This window comes from Trachypithecus francoisi, unplaced genomic scaffold (assembly GCF_009764315.1).
Source record: "Trachypithecus francoisi isolate TF-2019V2 unplaced genomic scaffold, Tfra_2.0 Lachesis_group1, whole genome shotgun sequence".
Lineage (NCBI taxonomy): Eukaryota > Metazoa > Chordata > Mammalia > Primates > Cercopithecidae > Trachypithecus > Trachypithecus francoisi.
The window spans coordinates 146,493,438-146,516,229 of NW_022681454.1; the positions used below are offsets into that span (position 1 = coordinate 146,493,438).

Consider the following 22,792-nt stretch of genomic DNA (forward strand, 5'->3'; position numbering starts at 1 on the left):
CTCCCTCAGCAATTAACAATCAGAACTCATCTTCTGGTCTGGTTTAATTACTGTCTTCTTTATTTTTAAGTATAAAAAGGAAATAAAAGTGTTTTGTGCTCCATCATTTTCTTGTTTTAATCTCCATAGAAATGGACTCTTCTCTGAGTCTGTTGGCTCCTCCACCTTAATTCAGTGTGCCAGGAGTGTCAGCCTGCATTAAATTGGCTGGCAAGCAAGACATCCCACTGTCCTTTTAATGCAGAAAACTAGCCAAGCATCCTAAGGGGTGCTGGCATGGTAATGTCCCTGCACACTTGAGGTGATGAGGGAGGACTCTGAGACAGGAGCTGGGAGTGTAGAAAGGCCATGAAGGATGGAATTGCTTAGAGATGGGCACAATGACTCAAAATATCAGCAAACGGGGCCCTCTCCACTTTAAGTCTCCAGCAGACAGTTACGAGACGCTGAGTCCTTCCTAATGCATCCATCAATTAATAAAAGCCTATTTAATGCCTGAGTTGTGCAAGGGACTAGCCATTTATTTCAGGAAAAAAAGCCAAAAACATAAATCAAATTGTAAATAAAGATGCAAACAACATGGAAAAAAGTATGCCAGATGTCATAAGGAAATACGTGAGCTTTGTGAAATAAGTGATATAAATCAGTGAGTACTATGAGTTCAAATGAAGACAACATCACCGAGGCCTGAGGTGACATAAAAGAGGGTTCAAGAAGAACTGAGCTACTTATACCTGGAACGGTAAGCACAGGGTTAATCAGAACCAAATGCTAGCCAGTACACCCCTGTGGTACTGACTACCAGTCCTGAGTGGATCAGAATGGCTAACTTAAGAGCAGAGAAGGCAGGGAGGTGAGAGAAAAAGCACAAGCAAAGGCATGGAGGTGACAATACATGTAGTCTGGGGGACATCAAGTTGTGTGTCTATTTGATTGTAGCAGAGGGCTACATTTTATGCTGCTGAAATGGTAAAAGAACTGTTGAAAGTTTTTGAACAGGGCGTTGACATAACCAATGTTCTAGAATGTAACTTCCATAAAGGCAAAGATTCTGTTTTCCTCTCTGGAATCGTCCATGCCTTGAACAAGGCTTGGCATTTAGAAGGATCTCAAAAAGCATTTGCTATTTGTATAATCAGTAATTATGGCAACAGCATACTGGACAGGGATGGCCTACCTTCTCACATTTCCTTCAGCACATCTGTGAAAAAGTTCTTTCACCCTTTCTTTTACAGTAGATGCAACTTAAGGCTCTCTGAAACTGGGCTGCAGGAATGCTAAGGATTTCTAATTCCATTTCTACATGGATGAAAGACAAACAGAAGTAGAAACTATTTCCCTACCTTATCTTCTTAGCTTGACATTCCTAAAGTAGATGACTGATAAGACTTTAAGCCTGAGTGCAGTGGCTCAGTACGATAATCCCAGCACTTTGGGAAGCTGAGGAAGAAGGATTGCTTGAGCCTAGGTATTCAACACAAGTCTGGACAACATGGTAAAACTCCTTCTCAACAAAGAATACAAAAATTAGCCAGGTGTGGTGCATTCACGTAGTCCCAGCTACTCTACTGGAGGCTGAGGTGGGAGGCTCAGTTGAGTCTGGGAGGTCAAGGCTGCAGTGAGCCGTGATTATGCCACTGCATTCCAGCCTGGGCAACAGAGTGAGACTCTGTCTCAAAGAAAAGAAAAAGAAAAAGGAAAAGACAAGACAAGACTTTATCATGGCCCTTATAATTCAGTATTCTTTGGCAAAAAAAAAAAAAAAAAATGCCTTATGATAATTAGGAGGATGCAGGGAAACAAGCCATGCTCCAGGGGTCTGGAAAGGCAGTTTCAGCAGTTGATGCTATAGCAAATGGAAGTCCTCATTTACTATCCCAAACTTTCTCCCCACTGTCCCTCTACCTCAATCCTCCCAACCCTGAATCCTACTTTCACCCTTCCCCATTTCTCTATCTTAGAAATTGTACCTATATCCACTTAGTTGCTCAAACCATAAATCTTATATTTCTCCTATATTTTTGTCTACCACATCCAGTTCATCAAGTCTTCTAGGTTTTTAACTAAAAAATACATCTGCTTCTCCCCATCTTCATCTCCCAGCCACAATCATTTGATTCTGGGACTGCTGAAATAGCTTCTTAACGGCTCTCTCAATTTCCACTCTTTCTCTGCCAATTTGTTCTCCACACAGCAGAACTCATCTTCTTAATTGTGTATCAGATTGTATTATTTCCCTTCCATGGTTTCTGAACTTCATTTAAAATAAAACCTAACCTCTTGCCCTGAGCTCTTCTCTCTTATGAAACTGAGTATATATGGGTGACAAGCATAGGACTGGTATTCCACAACTCCACACAGAACTGAGCCGGGAGGCTTAGTTTGACTTCTCTTGGACTTAGTTCTCTCATTTACAAGGTAAAATTTTAGGACGAGAAGATCTCTAAGACCCCATCAGTTTCTAAAACTCTATTATTCCATTGCTTTTGTGTACTATGCTAAAAAATAGTTGGCCCCAAATCCAAGAAATCAACTGCATGGGCAAGAGTTCGTGCTTCCCTCCTGTCCTTCTCTACTTTACTCTGTGCTCTGTAACTCTGGAGCAGAATACCAATAAAAGCAGTCTAGACAGGCCACTTCTGGTCATGTCCCTAGTTGCAGGCCTTATCATGTGTCTCTCAAGCCTAGGCCACTAGGACCTCCCTCCCAGCTTTTGTCCTAGCCACCCTTCTCTGATAAGTATAAGCCCCCTTCCACTTTTCCTCTACTAAGTCAACAAGGACCTTTAGGTTATTTTCTGGATTTTGTTTCTGACTTCTGTCAAGTCTCCTGGTGTCTCTGACCAAATCGTCAGATCTGCTAGCACCAAACAATAGGAATAAGAAAAGAGAAAGGAGAGCATGTAAAGAAAACCAAACAGAACAAGTCCCAATGAGGGCCAGTATAACAGGGTCAATACTAGGCATCTAAAATGTGCAAAGGTATACAGTCATTGCTCTGTATATGAAGGATTGATTCCAAGACCCCTGTAGATGTCAAAATCTCAAGTCCCTTATGTAAAATGCCATAGTATTTGCATGTAACCTATGCATACCCTCCCATACAGTTTAAATCATCTCTAGATTATTTATAATGCCTAATGCAATGTAAATGCTATGCAAATAGTTCTAACACCATGTTGTTTAGGAAATACTGACAATTAAAAAGTCTGCACATTCAGTACAGACACAATTGTCCATTTTTAAAAAATATTTTCAATCCATGTTTAGTTGAATCTATGTATGTGGAATCCATGGATACAGAGGTCCAACTACAGTAGATGATTAAGGAGAAGAAGAAATAAGGAGAATAAGAAACTTATAATTGCATAATTAAATTATAATCCAAACTTGTGAGAGGGCCATAAAATGAGTTGGAAAGAAGATACTCTATGAATTTATGATTAATATCAGGCTAGCTAGGAACCCAGGGACCACATGGAGCAGTGGGAAGCCCATGAAATTATACTCCTTTCCTGATGCAGAAACCTTCCTCTAAATCTCTAATTAACTCAGGTTAATATATTACCCAGAACCAGGAAGTGAGATGGAAAGAAAATAAACGAATCATTAGGATATCACTTTAGCCTACACAAAGCTCAGAGTCTAGGAGCACTGTGATGAGAGCAAACTTGGATTTCAATACTGATTCTGCCATTGCCAAAGTCATCTGAAGCAAACCAATTAATCTCTCTGAGTCCTACCTCCTTGTCTAGAAGCAAAATATTTAAAATAGACCCATAATATTAAAAACAGCAGCTTCAACTTATGTTTAAAGGAACTCATAAGTCTCAGAAGTCAATGAGAATAACTGGTGGAAAGCCTGGCTGCTCTGACTGAAGAGGATCTCATGGGCTCTCTCTGAACTGTCTGTCACTCCCGACTACCTCCCACCCATCTTCAACCCCAGCATTCCAGGTTCAGAGGTTATCCATCAATGACTTCAAAGGTACCTTCTGGATATAAGTTTTCACTATTTCATAAAATAGATGTTATGTTCTGTCCTTTTATGGGTATGCAGGGACACTTACATTAATTAAGAGATCTCAAATATTCCCAGCTTTACATGAAATATTTAAATCTTTAAATCACAAAAAAGCAGTTATTAATACATTTCAGTTCTCAACTCATTAAAAAGGAGATGTTAATCTGAGAACACTCTCCCATTACACTTTAAAATTCTTACTCTTTTTGACTAAAATGCACTCTCTTTTTTTCACCTTTTGCCTCTATTAATGGGTAAAACCAACGATTCTGAGCCATATTCAACAAGCTATGGAGTTTTTCTGTGATTTTATTTTAGGATTTTGATACAGTTATGTATAAAATAGGATTTGGCAATACATGAACATGTACATTGAAGGTCACTGAAGATCAAAGCTTACCAACAAATGATGGGCTGGGGTTGGTGAGACAAGGCTATCATTCATAGTGGTTAAGTGGAGTAACTTGGGGGTTAAAAGGAAATGATCAATGTTAGATGGAGCCATACTTGACTAGAGATCAACTACTAGAATAAATTGAAATACTGAATTTTAGTCTATGTATTATCCACAATTCTAAGCACAAATATACCTTACAATATAAACAACTTTTACAAATCAATGAAAAAGACAGGCAGTTGAATATAAAAATAGGCAACCAAATGGGAAAGAAGCATGTGAACAGATATTCATTCAAAACTCATTCATCAACCAGGAAACACAAATAAAACCACGACCATCACACACACCCAAAATAATGGCTTCTTAAAAAATATCAAATGTTGAGAAAGATACAGAACTACTGAAATATTCACACACTGCCTGTTGCAGTGTTAACTGGTAATCTTCAGGAAACTATTTGGTATTATCTTTAAAAATTGAATCCATAACTATGACCCAAACCTCAGACTCCCAACAGAAAGGCTTATGATGTGTAGCAAAAGGCACATATAAGAATGATCATAGCAGTGCTATTTGTAACAGCTAAAAACTAGAAGCAACCCAAATGTCCATTGACAGTAGAATAGATAATTTGCATTTTATTTATACAATGGAATATTTCACATCAGTGAAAATAAACTGCTATACTCAATGATATAGTATATTCTCACATATATTACTTGGAAAGAAGCCAGCATAAAGAGGATATAATCTATGTTTTTAACAATATAAAGTTTGAAAAGAGGCAAAACTTACTAATGACAATAGGAAACAGGATAATGGTGACCTGTGAGGAAAGAATGCAGGGTCTGAGGTGAGGAGCACAAGGGGGCCTCTGGAATACCCTCCAGAGGGTGGGCATTTCTTTATCAGAGGGTGGTTATAGAGATGTGTTCACTTCATCAATATTCATTGAGCTACACACAGGAATTGTGCACTTTTCTGACTATATGTTATAAATCAATTACAATTTACTTAACAATAATTATATACACTTTATTAATGTTTCAGTATAACCTATTAGAACCCTGAAAATACTACCCTAGTCATTACAGGTAGTTCCATTTCTCTTCTTACACTCACTCAAAAGAAATATGAAGCATAGAGCTTTGGTACAAGCCACCAAGATCTGTGCTGGATTGTAAGCCCCACCAGGGCAGGAACTAGTTGTTTAAATTTCTTTTGTCTCCCATAAGACTGAGCACATGACTACCCAAGTAATAAAACTCTATAAAAACTGTCGATTTGAATTCCTGCAAAGAAGTCCTAAAGCATTAGCATTACAATCTTCTTAGTTTTCTCAGAGTTCCTAATATTTATTTGGAAATCCCGCTACTACTGAAATGTATGTAAAACCTGTCAGGAATTTTTGTACTGTAAATAGTGGGCTTTGCTTATTCAATTATTTCCCTCTTGTTATCTTGATAAGATTTTGATAGGAAGACCATAATTATCCAATGAGGGGCTAAGTACTTTGATTCAAAGCGAGTGGTAAAGAAACAAACACACACACACCAAAAACTGGTTTCAGAAAAGTTCACATTATTCCCCATTTTTCCTACCTGAAATTCCCATTCAGTCATTGAATACAACCCTCATATGCAAGAGAAAGGCAGAGGTGGGGTTAATAGACTGAGGCTTTTCTTGAACAAAATGTTAAAATATTAGAAGCTATGTCTTATTGTAAATTTTATTTCCGAGGAATTTCAGTTAGAAATGTATCTGTTAGGGCACATATGTCCAAGAACAAAAAAGGTAATAAGAGCCTTCTTCCCTTAGCACTCTACTATATCAGAAACGATTTCAAAATATTTTATGAAGAGTCCCATATCAATACATGCAGTTATGCCTTCACTGATAATTGTGGCATGTTATGACTCTGTTTTTCTTGTGATTTTCACAGATTAAAACAGTGCTGTTATAAAAGTACATTCTCCCAGTTATTAATCTCACATGCCTTAAATAGAAGCCATTAACATTTTATAAATAACAATAAAGAGAGAAAATTTATAAAGCATTCCCCGCTGAGATGTTTGGGACACTATGTTAACAGTTAAAGACAACAATGAAAACACCATAAAGTTAATTACAACAAATGAAATACAATAAATTAAAGGCCAAAACTGTTCAACTGTTTCAATAGAATTAGGCTGCACTCAGAAATAGTGATGTTAAAGAGCAAAATCTAGAAATTTGAGCAAATCATGAAATATTGCAGAATTCTGGCTTATATTTTCTGTTTTCTTTTTTATCTCTACAACCTTATAAAAACTAGCTAATATTTACAAAGTCTGAAATGGTTTTGGAGCATTTATATGTAAGGGACAGTTTCAAGGAAAACAACTTTAAAATTGAAAACAGTCTTGGGAGTTGTCTTGTTTAGCCTCTCATTTTACAGGGGAGGGAAGAGCAACATAGGGATATAAGCAATTTCAGCTTGACACTGGATTTGTGAATGAACTGGAACCAGAATATGGGTTTCCTGATTCCTAATGAAGCAAGAATCCCCCTGATGAAATTCCAGGATTTTCCCCTCCGTGAATTTCCCCTCCGTGAATTCTTTCTTTACCTTCTGCTCTCTGACTCAACTCTCTTATTCTACGTTGTTCTAACAGAGACAGTATGACATCATGCTGAAGAGCATGGACTTGCTCAGATGGGACTGGGTTCAAGCCCAGGCTTCATCACTTCCTAATCAACAGCCTTAGGCCTTGAGTAATCAATTCATTCCAGTCTGCCTGAGATTTTCCCGGCTTTAAAACTAAAGGTCCTGAATCCTGGGAGCTGCACAGTCCCAGAAATTAGGATGGCAATTTTCTTAACCCTCATAGACTAAGCTCTTTCATCTGTAATAATCATTATATAATCTTCATATCTCACAGGGCTACTGCGAGACCAAATGAATGAATGTCTAAAAACATTTAGTACAGGTCTACACCGGGTCCATTCAGTAAGTACTTGTTTCCATATTTGTTAGTTCTTATTGGATCTTATTCCATATTGGAAACGTAAATTTGAGAGCAGTTTAAACCAGATATTATATGTAAAACCAAGAGAGAGAGTGAGTTCTCTGAGAAATAGGGCAAGCAGCAGACTCAGAGAGGGTGGGAATAGCATAGAAAGAACAGAGAACATAAAGGATGGCGAGTGCCTCAAGGCCATATTCGTCAACATCATCAAAGAAGAAAAGAAGGAAATTCTAGGGACATGATATGAGTGGAAGAACTTAGTAATAAACTCTACTCTTGAGTCTATAAATACGTGTGGATTCTGTAAAGAATTAAAACAAAAGTAAGAAAGAGAAAGGATAAGAGATCAATAGGTATGATATTTTGCGTACTACATGGGTGACTTTAGAAACATGAAGAGTCCCCAAGAAAGCAAATATTGTCCACAATTAACACATCATGGATGCATACATTACCATGTCTAGCATTCACATCTTTCTAGGAAAAAAAAAAAAAAAATCCCTCGGAGGAATAACACATTGAGTAACTATTATCAAAGCACCTATCTTTTTCTCATTGATATCTGGCTGAAAGGCCAGGCACAGGTGACTCATGCCTGTAATCCCACCACTTTAGGAGGCCGAGGAAGGTGGATCACCCGATGTCAGGAGTTTGAGACCAGCCTGGACAACGTGGTGAAACCCCATCTCTACTAAAAATACAAAAGTTAGCCAGGCATGGTGGCACGCACCTGTAATCCCAGCTACTCAGGGGGCTGAGGTAGGAGAATTCCTTGAACCTGGGAGGCAGAGGTTGCAGTGAGCCGAGATCATGCCACTGCACCCCAGCCTGGGTAACAGAACAAGACTGTCTAAAAAAAAAAAAAAAACTGAAAGTTTTTCCCTAAGGAATGAGACAAGCATAAATAGGGTAGGGACGTACTTTTAGTCATCTTCAAGGGCTAGAAATAGAAAATAAATACAGAGGGGTGATGGGACTGAAGCTGTGGATGCTGTCCCCAGGTCCCAGAAGCAGGTAGAGGAAACCTGGAGTTCAGCTCCAGTGTAGTAACAAGAACTCAGAATAATTCTCACACGACGTAGGGGATCACAGCCAGGCTCTGCTAAAAATGACTAGCTGAAAAGAGGTAGAAATGCAACTTCCCACTGGTGCTTGATACAGGGGGTTATCACAAGCTCCATGTTTGGAGAGGAGAGGAGACAGACATGTCTCGTCACCACGCCCAAGCCACACCACCACTGGCTCAGAGACAGGTTGGAAATATCACTATCAAAGGGGCAGGAGCTCCAAGGAACCAATGTAAGATCTGGTTCTGGACTGGGAACCCAGTGGCAACTACAAAACTGTGACGCAGAAAGTGGTGAGCATTAGAAGTAAATAAGAACATAAAAAATAATACCTGAGAGAAACAAGAAATGGGGAAAGGATTCCCTATTTAATAAATGGTGCTGGGAAAATTGGCTAGCCATAAGTAGAAAGCTGAAACTGGATCCTTTCCTTACCCCTTATACGAAAATTAATTCAAGATGGATTAGAGACTTAAATGTTAGACCTAATACCATAAAAACCCTAGAAGAAAATCTAGGTAGTACCATTCAGGACATAGGCATGGGCAAGGACTTCATGTCTAAAACACCAAAAGCAACGGCAGCAAAAGCCAAAATTGACAAATGGGATCTAATTAAACTAAAGAGCTTTTGCACAGCAAAAGAAACTACCATCAGAGTGAACAGGCAACCTACAGAATGGGAGAAAATTTTTGCAACCTACTCATCTGACAAAGAGCTAATATCCAGAATCTACAAAGAACTCAAACAAATATACAAGAAAAAAACAAACAACCCCATCAAAAAGTGGGGAAAGGATATGAACAGACATTTCTCAAAAGAAGACATCCATACAGCCAACAGACACATGAAAAAATGCTCATCATCACTCGCCATCAGAGAAATGCAAATCAAAACCACAATGAGATACCATCTCACACCAGTTAGAATGGCAATCATTAAGAAGTCAGGAAACAATAGATGTTGGAGAGGATGTGGAGAAATAGGAACACTTTTACACTGTTGGTGGGATTGTAAACTAGTTCAACCATTATGGAAAACAGTATGGCGATTCCTCAAGGATCTAGAACTAGATGTACCATATGACCCAGCCATCCCACTACTGGGTATATACCCAAAGGATTATAAATTACTCTACTACAAAGACACATGCACACGTATGTTTATTGCGGCACTATTCACAATAGCAAAGACTTGGAATCAACCCAAATGTCCATCTGTGACAGACTGGATTAAGAAAATGTGGCACATATACACCATGGAATACTATGCAGCCATCAAAAAGGATGAGTTTGCGTCCTTTGTAGGGACATGGATGCAGCTGGAAACCATCATTCTTAGCAAACTATCACAAGAAGAGAAAACCAAACACCGCATGTTCTCACTCATAGGTGGGAACTGAACAATGAGATCACTTAGACTCGGGAAGGGGAACATCACACACTGGGGCCTATCGGGGGAGGGGGGAAGAGGGAGGGATTGCATTGGGGAGTTATACATGATATAAACGTTATGCACATGTACCCTAGAACTTAAAGTATAATAAAAAATAATAATAATAATAATAATAAAACTTACTACTCTACATAAGCCTGAAAATTTATTATGAAATAATTTAAAAATCATTAAATAAAAATAAAAAATAAAAATTATTAAACATATGTCCAAAACTAACACTAGGAAAGACAGCTAATAAGATCAATAAGATCAACAATTGGAAAAGTAATTCACTCCATAGGAAATGAAAACAAAAATATGAAAAAGAATTTTAAATAAGTAGGTTAAGACTCTACCAAGAGACAGAGGAGGAAATAATGCCTCTAAAAAAGAATATAAAAATATGAAACAAAATAGCCAGAAACAAAATAGAGATATGAAATAGAACAAATTGGAATCCTTTAAACAAAAATATATTCTTTCAAAAATTATATAAGCTTGATATACAGAATAAAATCTGGATTGGACACAATATAAAAGAATCAGTGAGCTAGAAGATAACACTAAGGAGTTTCCCAAAAGTTGATGAAACGAGATAGAGAAGGAAAGATGAAATAACAATGAAAAGATATAAAGGAAAAATTGAAAGATTCCAACATGTGTATAAAGGAAGTTCTGGAGGGGGGGTGGGAAATAGAGGAAAAGCAATATTTGAAGTACCATATTGAAAAATGACATGAATGAGATTAAAAGTACATTCCAGATGCCAAGAAAGAATAACAATAAATCCACACCCAGACACTTCCTAGTAGTATCAGAAATGAAGAAAAAAAGAGTCATCTAAGCTGATTATCTCCAATTTCTCTCTTCCCATTCTCTTTTGAACTGGCTCTCACCAGGCTTTTGCCCTTGCTACTTTATCTAAACTGCTTCTAGTGAACTCTGTGATGCACTACTCAGAGGCCCCTAAAGAACTTATTACCCAGCTGCAAGCAATGCTACCAGACTACAGTCCACAGCTTTGCCCTTCAGAATTGCCCTGGCTGGGGAGTCACATAGTTACCTTACAGGGCAGTCCAGTATCAGTGACTAGTCAAATAGGGTTTATGCAGACTCAGATAACTTGTCCCAACTCAGGACAACTCTGAAGGGTCAACTCAACATCAAAGCCCCCCAACCCCCACACCGCCGGGAGTCTTCACGACACTGTATCGCAACTCAATTTCTCCCTCTGAAAATTCCTGCTTTCTTCCCTTTCGAAATCCAGAGATGGCTATTTCAAGAGTACTAATTAACAAACATCTCTCTCATCTCCATGTCAGAGTGTCTTTCTGGGGAATGCAACCTGCCATTCATGGATCAAGGTCGCCAATAACCTTCACGCTGTTAAATCGAATTTGTCAATCTTAGTCCTCATCTTAGCTGACCTGTTAACAGCATTTTACGTATTTTATCACTGTCTCCTTCTTGAAATATTTTCTTCATTTAGCTTCCAGGGATTTCCAGTGTCCTAGATTTTCTGTTACCTTCTCTTACTTCCTTTTCAGTCTCTTATGCTAGTTCCTTCTCATCTCATTGACCTCAACATATTAGAATGTCCCAAGACTCAGGCCTTGAATCTCTTTTCTTTTCCAACACATACATTTATTTTGTGATTTAGTCCCGGTTCATGGCTTTCAATACCATCTCTATGTTGATAACTGGCAAACAGATATTTTTATACTGGGCCTCTCCCCTTGGCTATCTCACATCTTCATTTGGATGTCACCAAGTCATCTCAAATTTTACACATCAAAACAGTCTCTGATCCTATTCTGATGATTTCCCCCTTAGCAAATGACATCTCCACTCTTCCAGTTACTGAGGCCAGACAATCATCCTTGGCTATTCTGTTTTGTACATCCCACATCCTATTCATTAGCTAATCCCGTTAGCTCTACCTTCAAACTATATTCAGAAGCTGATAGCTTCACAACACCTTTACTATTAACACTCTAGCTGAAACCACTGTTCTCTCTTATCTGAATTATTAGAATAGCCTCCTAAGTGGCCTAGTTCTACTTCCTGCCCCTATCCACGACCTACACCCAACCCAGCAACCAGAGTTATTCAAATAAAACACAAGTCAGACAATATCCTCCATTCAAAAGCTATTGATGCCTTCCAGCAACAATGGGGTAAATACAGAAGTCACCATGTCCCCATGCACCCCTACATTATCTGTGGCTAGCTGACCTCATTTTCCCTCCAGCCCCTCACTCCCTCTCCTGGTGTCACACAGCTTTCTTTCCCAGCTGCTCTGGTCAAACTAGGCTTGCCCCCACCTGAAGATATTTGCATTTGCTACTTTATTTGCCTGAAATGTTCTTTTGTCAGATTCACAAGGTACCAACACTTCACTTCTCCCAGGTGTGTACTTAAATACACCATCTCCATGAGGCCTTCACCAGCCACGCATTCATGATCGCAACCCTCCCTAAATCCTTCCTAATTTCTTTTCCTCCTTTACACTAACAGTATTTAACATACAATATATATACTCATTTATTATCTGTCTCTATATGACAGAGACTGTTAGTTGATTCCCAAATGTATTTTCTCTTCCTCCTGGACCCATAGCTGGACTACTTTTTCCAGGTGCCCTTGAAGTTAAAGTGTGGCAAGTGACTTACTTCTGGCCACAAGAAAAAATGTGGTCAAAGTAAGTGCTCCTTGCAAGCCTGGTGCCTAAATACCCTCCATGCAATCCTCTATGCTCTTTTCCCTCCCTGTCTGCTGGAAAGGAGGTAACCCTAGGACACCATTGGTACCAAACTCCAAATGTAAAAGATGGCAGAGTCACATAGCAGAATAAGAAGACTGTGTCTTTTAATAATTGTTTGGAGGAGAGCTGTCTAACTGAGACAGTTTGATGAATAAAAAATAAAATCTCAAGTAACCAAGCTACTGATAATTAGGAGTTTAATTTATTATAGCATCTAGCTTTCTTAGCTTATATATTCACTCCCTAGACTGTAAGGTTAATGAATGCTGGGATTTTTTACTGCTTTGTTCACTGATGTATCCCCTGTGCCTACAACACTAACTGGAAATCAATAAATATTTGAAGAATAATGAATAAAAAAATTCTCACATAGAGAAAAGATAGGCTATCTAGAAAAGGATGGCAACTTTGATAAAAAGAACTCTTGACAGCAGTGATAATTAACAGAAGACAATGTTTTAAAACATCTGGGTGAAAATACAAATAAATATAAAATTCTAAATCAATCTAAACTGTCATGCAAAATTGAGAACCAAATACAGACTTTCCAAAATACTAAGTCTAAGAAATCATACAACACACCCAAACACATAGATCCTCAAAAGTACTGCTAAAAAATAAGCTTCACAGGAAGAAAAAAAAATGAACTCAAAAGAATGAATGGAACACAAGAAAAAAAATAGTAAGCCCAGAAATTGATGTTTATAACTATGCTAATAAATATGTTTATCTTCATAAATTTAAATAGCTATTACCCACAAAAACTTAAAAGAGCAATCAGTGTGGATTTTTTCATGTAGAACTAAAATTTTAAGTTCAACAACCAAGAAGGGGGAAGGAAGGCACAGAAAGGAGGAGTTAGTGAATTAATGGTTCCAGGTCCTTAGCTTGTTTAAGAAGAGGATAAATAGACCGAACAACGTTTAAAGAAAAAGTTAGAGACAAATATTTCCATAGAAATGTTAAAGGTAACATTTAATAGAATAGAAATATAATGTATAACTCCCAAACCACCAGAGAACTCACATAGTAATTTTTGAAAATGCTATCAAGCTAAATAAGGCCAAAGATGAAAAAAAAAAAAAAAAAGAAAAGGAAAAAGGAAGATAAGCAAAAGCCTAAATTAAGATGTCAACAAAAATATAAATTAATAAGTACAATAAGATAAACAGATTCTATCCATCTATCAATAGAGATTATCAAATAAGATAATACAAATACAATTCAGCTCAATTTGGCTATAAAAGACATATTTAAAACCAAAGAACATAGAAAGGCTGAAAATTCCTGAGAAAATAAATACCAAGAAATAATAACAAAAATTTTTGTAGCAATAATGTTATCAAATAAAATAGACATTAGTTGAAAAATTATTAATAGGGATAAATAGGTATACCAAATTATGATTAAGGGAACAACAGTCCAAGAAGATAGGGAAAACATGAATTCATATGTACCTAACAAAATAGTTCCAAACTTTTTAGCACACACAAATTAGAAAGAATTTAGATCTAGTATTAGATATATTCCTGATATTATGTGTGTGTGTGTGTGTATTTCTGCAGAGAAAATACTCATTCTTCTTAAATACATGTGGGGCATTTACAAAAAGTATTCACATTGTAAGTCACATGAAATGTCTCAATAAATGTTAAATGTTTGAATAATACAATTGTTAAAAATGAACAATGATAGCTTATTAAAACATACTCCTGAATAACTCATTGATTAAACCATAGATCAATAGCCAACACAACAAGACAAAGTTTGAAGACTGGCACTACCTTATTTCAAGTCTTAATATAAAGCTACAGTAATCAGGACAATGTGTTATTAGTAAAAGAATAAAAAAGTAGATAAATGGAACAGACTGGATAGCCCAGAAATACATCTACATATAGTCAGCTGATCTGTGACAAAGGAGCTTTTGTAGCAATAATGTTATCAGACAAAATAGCCATTAGATGAAAAATTATTAATAGGGGTAAATAGGGATCGATGGACAAAAGACAGTCATTTCAACAAATGGTATGGAACAATTGGACATCCAGATACAAAAAACAAAGAATCTAAACACAAATCTTAAACCCTTCTCAAAAACTAACTCAAAATGGATCACAAACCTAAATGTAAAATGCAAAACTATAAAACCCGTAGACAATAACAGAAGAAAAATCTAGATAACTTGGTTTGGTGATGACTTATTAAAATATGACACCAAAGTTATTATTCATGAAAAAATAATTGACTTAAACTATATTTTATTAAAATAAAAACTTCTGCTCTGTGAAAGACACTGTCTTGAGAATGAGAAGACAAGTCACAGACTGGGAGAAAATACTTGCAAAATAGATATCTGATAGAGAACTGTTATTTAAAATATACAAAGAATTCTCAAAACTCAACAATAAGAAAACAATCTGATTTTTAAATGGGCCAAATATTTTAACAGACACTTCACCAAAGAATATAAATGAAAAGATGCTTCACATTATACCTCACCAGGGAAATGCAAATGAAAACAATGAGATACCACCACACACTTACTAGAATGGCCAAAATCTAGAACACTGACCACATCAAATGCTGACAGGATGTAGAGCAACAGGAACTCACTCATTGCTAGTGGGAATGCGAAATGATACAGCCACTCTGGAGGGCAATTTGTCAGTTTCTTACAAAACTAAACATGCTTTGACCATGTATTCCAGCTATAGCACTCCTTAGTATTTACTCAAAGAGTTTAAAACATGTCCACATAAAAGCCTGCATATGAATGTTCATAGTAACTTTATCATAATTGCTAAAACAGAAGCAACCACAATATCCTTCAGTAGAATGGATTATTATTCAGTGCTAAAAATAAACGAGTTATCAAGCCATGAAAAGACATGGAAGAAACTTAAATGCATACTACTGGGTGAAAGAAGCCAATCTGAAAAATCTACACACTGTATAAGTTCAACTATATGACATTCTGGAAAAAGCAAAACAATTGAAACAGCAAGCAGATCACTAGTTGCCAGGGGTAAAGGGAGAGGGAGAGATGAATTAATAAGAGCACAGAGGATTTTTAGGGCAGTGAAATACACCATGTAATGATGCATACATGTCATTATATATTTGTCCAAACCCATAGAACGTATAACACCAAGACTGAACTCTCATGTAAACTATGGGTGTTGGGCAATAATAATGTGTCAATATAGGGTCATCAACTGTAACAAATATATCACTCTGGTGGGTGATGTCAATAATAGGGGAGACTATAGTATAGCTTCATGAAATAAACAGATCACATTCACCTATCAATAGAGATTACCAAATAAAACAAATAAAATTCAGAACAAGTGAGTTTAGGTGATTTATAGGAAATCTCTATGCTTTCCTCTTAATTTTACATAAAGCCAAAACTTCTCTTAAAAAATTAAATTTTTTTTTTAAAAAAGAATAGATCACAAGGGAAATTATGAAATATTTAGAATTGGGAGTAAACAGAAACACAATAAACCATACCTATGAAAAGCAAAGTAATATCAAGAAATAAATTAATTGTCTTAAATATATTTATTAAAACAAAAATAAGTAAACAAGCATTCAACTTTAACAGATACAAAGCAAAATATATATTAAATTCAAAGAAAATAGAAGAAAGAAATTTGTAAGAGTAAAAATGAATAGAAAACAACTACAAAATATGGCACAACAGAGATTGTGAACAAAATCAAAATTAGTTCTTTGTAAATATTAACAAAATATACAAACCTCCAGATAGGAGGAAGGAAGGAAGGAAGGAAGGAAGGAAGGAAGGAAGGAAGGAAGGAAGGAAGGAAGGAAGGAAGGAGGGAGGGAGAGATGAAGGGAGGGATGAAGGGAAGGGGGGCAACGAAGGAGGCAGAGAGGAAGAAATGAGTAATATTAGGAAAAATGGCAAGGCTGAAGATCATGGGGAGAGAAGTCTAGATTTTGTTAGGGTACTGGGTGGACAAAATAGGCCCAGTTAAAGAAGGACAGCAAGGAAGGCCCAAACATTCAAGAGCAGCACAAAGGCAATGGGTCTTACATTGAAGAAGAAATAACAGAGAATAAGGAAAAAAGACCACAAAGAAGAGCATGAAATATACCAACAAGAAAGTCAAGTGAAGAGTGGCATAAGTTAACCATATGCTAGCTCTTCAAGTATTTTCTTTCTAAGTAAAACGCTGGCGTTACATAAAATAAAAGCAATTTAGAATAAAATGACTTTATTAAGAACTATTTATACAAGATGAAAATAGTACAGCAGAAGGTTGAAAGCGAACTTAATTGTCCTTTTATACATCTGAATAGCTCATTAACAGAAATCAAGGTAGTTATTAAGAAAGCACAGCCAATCTTCCTCCAGAGAAGGATCCCTAATCCAACTACTCACTAAGGGTCTGGTTTCAGATTTCTTGTGCTGGAAAATGCCTTTTAGTCCAGAAACAATGATTATTTTATTTGATTTTTATTAAAATGTACAAATAAAATCTACCAATGAACTCAGTGTTATATTTATGTTTATATATATTCATTTACTTATATTTGACATTTTTCTGAGATACACCAGAACAGAGTAGATAAAATTACAAAGTCAGTCAAAAAATATTAAAACCAGATTTGGCCTAAATATTCTCCTCTTGGAGATATTTTTTCCCTACCCAGGACTCCCAAATTATGCCCAAAGTCTTTTGTATTTTAACAAAGGAAATGTATCAAAGCATTGATCACTTGCTTTTAGAGAATATGTCAAAGAAAATATCAGGTATCAGAGGACAGAGAATTTTGTAAAACAAACTTTCCTGGTATTTCTAAAATCACAATATAAAGGGGGTACCACTGCTATTCTGCCAAGTCCTTGGGCTAAGAATACCTTTGATACATACGCCAGCATGTGAAACTAAATAACAGTGCCAAATAAATGATAGACAATCTAGCTTTCCTTCACATACAATCTTATTACTAAATATTTAAAAAATCATAAAAATCCCCTTAATCATGGATCTATTGATGGATCTCTTTTGATCAAAGTCCCAGTGTTTATAAATAATCTAATAATAAAAAACTCAAAGCCACATTTCCAGCTCGAAGTCCCCATGCCCTTACTAACGCTCAACACGCTTGGGCAAGGTGAACTCACTTCCTATTCCCAACACTCCTACCACCCTGTGCTTTCCTCCTTCCTTAGTTTTGCTCATGCTGCTTTCTCCAATATTGATTTTCTTTAGAGGAACATACTGAATGCCTCCTCCACAAAATTTTCTGCTTTTGCTCCTCCTCATCAGAAGTCTTTCTTCTCTCATAAGAATCCCACAGCACTTACACTATCTATCGTCTCTAATACTTGTCCTTTTAAATCTTGTAGTATGGTTATCTGTATGCACATATTATTTCCCCCACTACATTTGCAAGAGTCTTAAGGATAATATTTCTATCTGAATTATCATAATATCCCTCATAGTTCCTAGGAATGGTCTCTAATACAAGTGGTCAAAACTATTTGCAAAACAATTGATATAGCAATAAATTGCAGTGATTTTGTTAGTAGTACAAAAACTAGTTCCTCAGAAATATATGTGCCAAAACTATGTTTAGCTACTGACTTCTTGTATGATATGACTAATTTTCTGGGACCTTAATTTCTCAAATATGTATGGCATTAATTAAGAGCAGTAAAAACTTTTTAACTTATAAAATTTATGAAAAAAGTTACATATACAAAGTAAAAATTAAGGTCTTTAGAAATTAATGTAGATGTTACTGTAAGTATCCTCCAAAAAAAATCAACCAGCTAGCTTATCATGAAGAACTGAAGAACTGATCTCCATTGACAAGGCTTAATCATCAATCAGGCAAATATCTCTAGGTAAGGGGGTACTTTAAGAATGTGTGACACACAAGAGGTCATAATTTTTAAAACTTTAATAATTAAATGTGCAAGCTTCCCAAAATAATTTTCATGATTAAAGGGTAAAAGATCCAGGCATGCTCAGTGATGAAAAAGAAAAAATAATGACTGAGGAGGCAGGATAATAGCTGTCACAGTTAGGGAGGACAGGACTCAAAAAATCATTAGGGTAGCCAAATAAGAAATGATAAAGTTAATGTTTGGACGAACGGAGGCAGGATGGTGCACTTCCGGGTTCTTCTTCACCAACTTTTCCCGCGCGCGCGAAAATGCAGCCAGCGACACAGGAAGGTGCAGACCAACTAGGCATGCGCCAGGTGATGTCAATCCAAAGAGACCAAGATTTACCTGGTTGCACCTGCGGAACGCCCCCGACACGCCCGTGCCCCACCTATTGCCCTCCCACTCCTAGAAAAGCCGCTCCGGAGGGACGCCACGTGCCGCCTTCCTCAGTCCTCCACTCCTGTTGGGATGTCAGGACTGCAGGAACTCCGTCCGAGAGCCCCACCGGGGGACTCTGTTGGCCTTCTTTGCCGGAGGCCGACAGACCTCTTCCCCACACCTTAGGTGACCAAAATAAACTTGCAGTTTTGCTCCTACACTTGCCTAGTCGCTGGTTCTTTTGTGCCCGCTCTGGTGGTCTTAGAAAAACAAATCAGTTGGTGCCAAAGACCCGGGAGGAGACCCCTCCTCAGGCCTCTAAGGGTTGAGGAACCTCCTCCTGCTCCCACGCGGCAGACGGACCAGGACCTGAGACCCACTTCCCTCACTCTCATGGCCTCTCTGGGGTAAGTGCCCTTGTCTCCTCTTTACCTCCCTCGGCCAGAAATCCTGCGCAGGTCCGAGGCCCACTTTTGAGCCACCATGTGGCTCGGGAGACCCGTTCAGGACGGAGACGTCCGCCTGAAGGTAATCTCCACTTTGGCTCTATGAGCCTCCAGTCTGTCTCTGCTGGTTCCAAAGGACGCTTTGAAGCCAGGCAGAGATCCACTTCCATTTCATTGTGTCCATTGTGTAAGTAAAGAGGAAACAAACGGAAACCCCCAGTCCAAATTTCCAAAGAGCACCGGCTTCTCTGGGGTAAGTGCCCTTGTCTCCTCTTTACCTCCCTCGGCCAGAAATCCTGCGCAGGTCCGAGGTCCATTTTGAGCCACCATGTGGCTCGGGAGACCCGTTCAGGATGGAGACGTCCACCTGAAGGTAATCTCCACTTTGGCTCCATGAGCCTCCAGTCTGTCTCTGCTGGTTCCAAAGGACGCTTTGAAGCCAGGCAGAGATCCACTTCCATTTCCATTGTGTCCATTGTGTAAGTAAAGAGGAAACAAACGGAAACCCCCCAGTCCAAATTTCCAAAGAGCACCCCCTTAGGGTGCCTCCTAGCCAATTTAAAAACCTTACAGCTTGAACAAGACCTTAGGAGGAAGCGGTTAATTTTCCTTTCCACTGTGGCGTGATGGACCTCAGCAATTTCTGCCAGCGGCTAGGCAAGTGGTCCGAAATTAATTACGTACAAGGCTTTTGGGCCTTAAGCTCTCGTCCCTATACTCCTCCTTCTCTCCCCGCTCTCTCCACCCCCTCCCTTCCTGCCCAGACTCCTCCTCCTCCCCCCATCCAGACTCCTCCTTCCTCCTCCTTATCTACTAGTAATCCACTCGGTCCCGTGCCTCCTTCGGGGTCCCCAACTGGCTGTCTTGAGTCCCCTATCTCTGCCCACATCCTCCTACAGTGTTAGCACCTTTGCGAGAGGTGGCTGGGGCAGAGGGGGTAGTCAGAGTACATGTCCCTTTTTCACTGGCCGATCTTTCCAAAATTGAGAAGCGTTTAGGTGATTTCTCAGCTAATCCTACCATATACATAAAGGAATTTAGATACCTTTGTCAGGCCTATGACTTAACTTGGCATGACCTCCAGGTTATCCTAACCTCCATCCTAAACCCTGAGGAGCAAGAGCGCATCCTAGCTGCCGCCAGGCAGCACGCCAACCAATTACATTTAACTGACGCCGCCATCCCACTAGGGGAGCAAGCAGTCCCCTCGGCAGACCCAGACTGGAACTACCAAGCAAACCAGCCTGGGCGCCGTAGGCGAGACATAATGGTTCAGTGTTTGTTGGCTGGTATGCAAGCAGCCTCAAACAAAACTGTGAACTTTAACAAATTAAAAGAAATTCAAAATCCAGAAGAAAATCCAGCCGCATTCTTAAATAGGCTGACTGAGGTTCTAATCCAATATACCCGGTTAGGTCCGGCCTCCCCTACAGGGGCCACCATTTTGGCGTCTTATTTCATTTCTCAATCAGCTCCTGACATTCGTAAGAAACTTCAAAAGGTAGAGGATGGTCCTCAGGCACCAATATAAGACCTGGTTAAATTAGCCTTTAAGGTCTATAACTCCAGAGAGGAGACGGCTGAGGCAGTGCGACAGGCACGCCTCAAACAGAAGGCCCAGCTCCTAGCAGCGGCTTTACAGCCCAGTTGTAACCCCAGACCAGAGAGCACACACCCCACAGACTCCAAGGCCATGAAAGGAGCCTGCTATAAGTGCGGCAAGGCAGGACACTATGCCAACAGGTGTCCGCAAGGTGCCCGAGTCCCAACGCAGCCTTGCTATAAGTGCAAGGCATCAGGACATTGGGCCAGTGAATGTCCTAACCCTCGTCCACCAGCAGCCCCCTGCCCTGCTTGCCAGAAGGGAGGACACTGGAAGTCTGATTGCCCCACCCTGAGAACAGGTGCTGCGTCTCCACGTGACCCCCTTTCCCAGGATCCTGGGAGCTCCTTCCAGCTCCTACATCTGGACGACAACTACAACTGAAGGTGCCGAGACTCGGGGACCCCCATCACCCTCGCCAAGCCGCGGGTAACTCTCCTGGTAGCGGGTAAGACAATCAATTTTTTAATCTACAGCGAGGCTACCTATTCTGTTTTGCCGTCCTTCTCTGAACCTAGCCTTCCATCCGATATCTCTGTAGTAGGAGTAAGCGGAAAGCCATCCACTCCACAAAAACTCCACTCCTTAATTGCTGCCTGGCCAACAACTACTCTGCGCAGTCGTTCCTCATTCCCAGCTAAAAAGGGCCCCTACCGAAAGCATTCAGTGGAAATCAGTTTGGCTTTCCCCCACTCACCTCAAACTTACTAAATTTTCTTAACTATCTCATACTCCTCAACCTTGCTGGGACCTTCCTTCTGGGTTTTGCCCCTATTCCAACAAATGCTTCCATTCCTCATTCCTATACTAATACTGTGCCTTATTTTATTCTTCATCTGTACGTCCAAATGCCAACCATGGGCCCCGACCTTAACGACGCCCCTTAACAGCAGGAAGTAGCCAGACAGACCACGGCGCCCCTTATCACTATTACCAATAAAAGGTTGGACTGTTTGGACGAACGGAGGCAGGATGGTGCACTTCCGGGTTCTTCTTCACCAACTTCCCGCGCATGCGAAAATGCAGCCAGCGACACGGGAAGGTGCAGACCAACTAGGCATGCGCCAGGTGATGTCAATCCAAAGAGACCAAGATTTACCTGGTTGCACCTGCGGAACGCCCCCTGACACGCCCGTGCCCCGCCTATTGCCCGCCCACTCCTAGAAAAGCCGCTCCGGAGGGACGCCACGCGCTGCCTTCCTCAGTCCTCCACTCCTGTTGGGATGTCAGGACTGCAGGAACTCGGTCCGAGAGCGCCACCGGGGGACTCTGTTGGCCTTCTTTGCTGGAGGCCGACAGACCTCTTCCCCACACCTTAGGTGACCAAAATAAACTTGCAGTTTTGCTCTTACACTTGCCTACTCGCTGGTTCTTTTGTGCCCGCTCTGGTGGTCTTAGAAAAACAAATCAGTTAAGATACAGTAAAACAAGTTTAAGCAAAATATTAAGAAAAACTGCATGGTGAATCTTTAAAATTGTATCTAAAAGCTTGAAAAATATGACAGGAGAAATTATTTATTGGTAGGGAAAATGGAGAGATATGCAAGTTTTAAAGTAATGAACAGAACAAGATCAGATTAGGAGAGCAGGCCCTTCCTAACAAAGACAGGTGCATTGAAGACAAAGGTTGCAGTATTTCTATATTAAAAAGGTATTGTGATCTCCTAGGCTCTGCTCACTTCTCCTCTCTATAAGACAATCAATGCCAGGAGGGAAATTACATTTAATTTCTTTGTT

General features: G+C 39.1%; 1 protein-coding gene across 3 annotated transcripts in view; it reads right to left on the reverse strand.

Moving 5' to 3' along the window:
- Positions 1 to 22,792, reverse strand: part of IQCM (IQ motif containing M) — a 499,469-nt gene that overhangs the window by 399,855 nt on the left and 76,822 nt on the right. For all 3 annotated transcript variants that reach the window (XM_033215450.1, XM_033215451.1, XM_033215449.1), the window contains exon 2: positions 4,424 to 4,486. The gene's annotated coding sequence lies outside the window, so the exon portion shown is untranslated. The remainder of the gene's footprint in view (positions 1 to 4,423; positions 4,487 to 22,792) is intronic.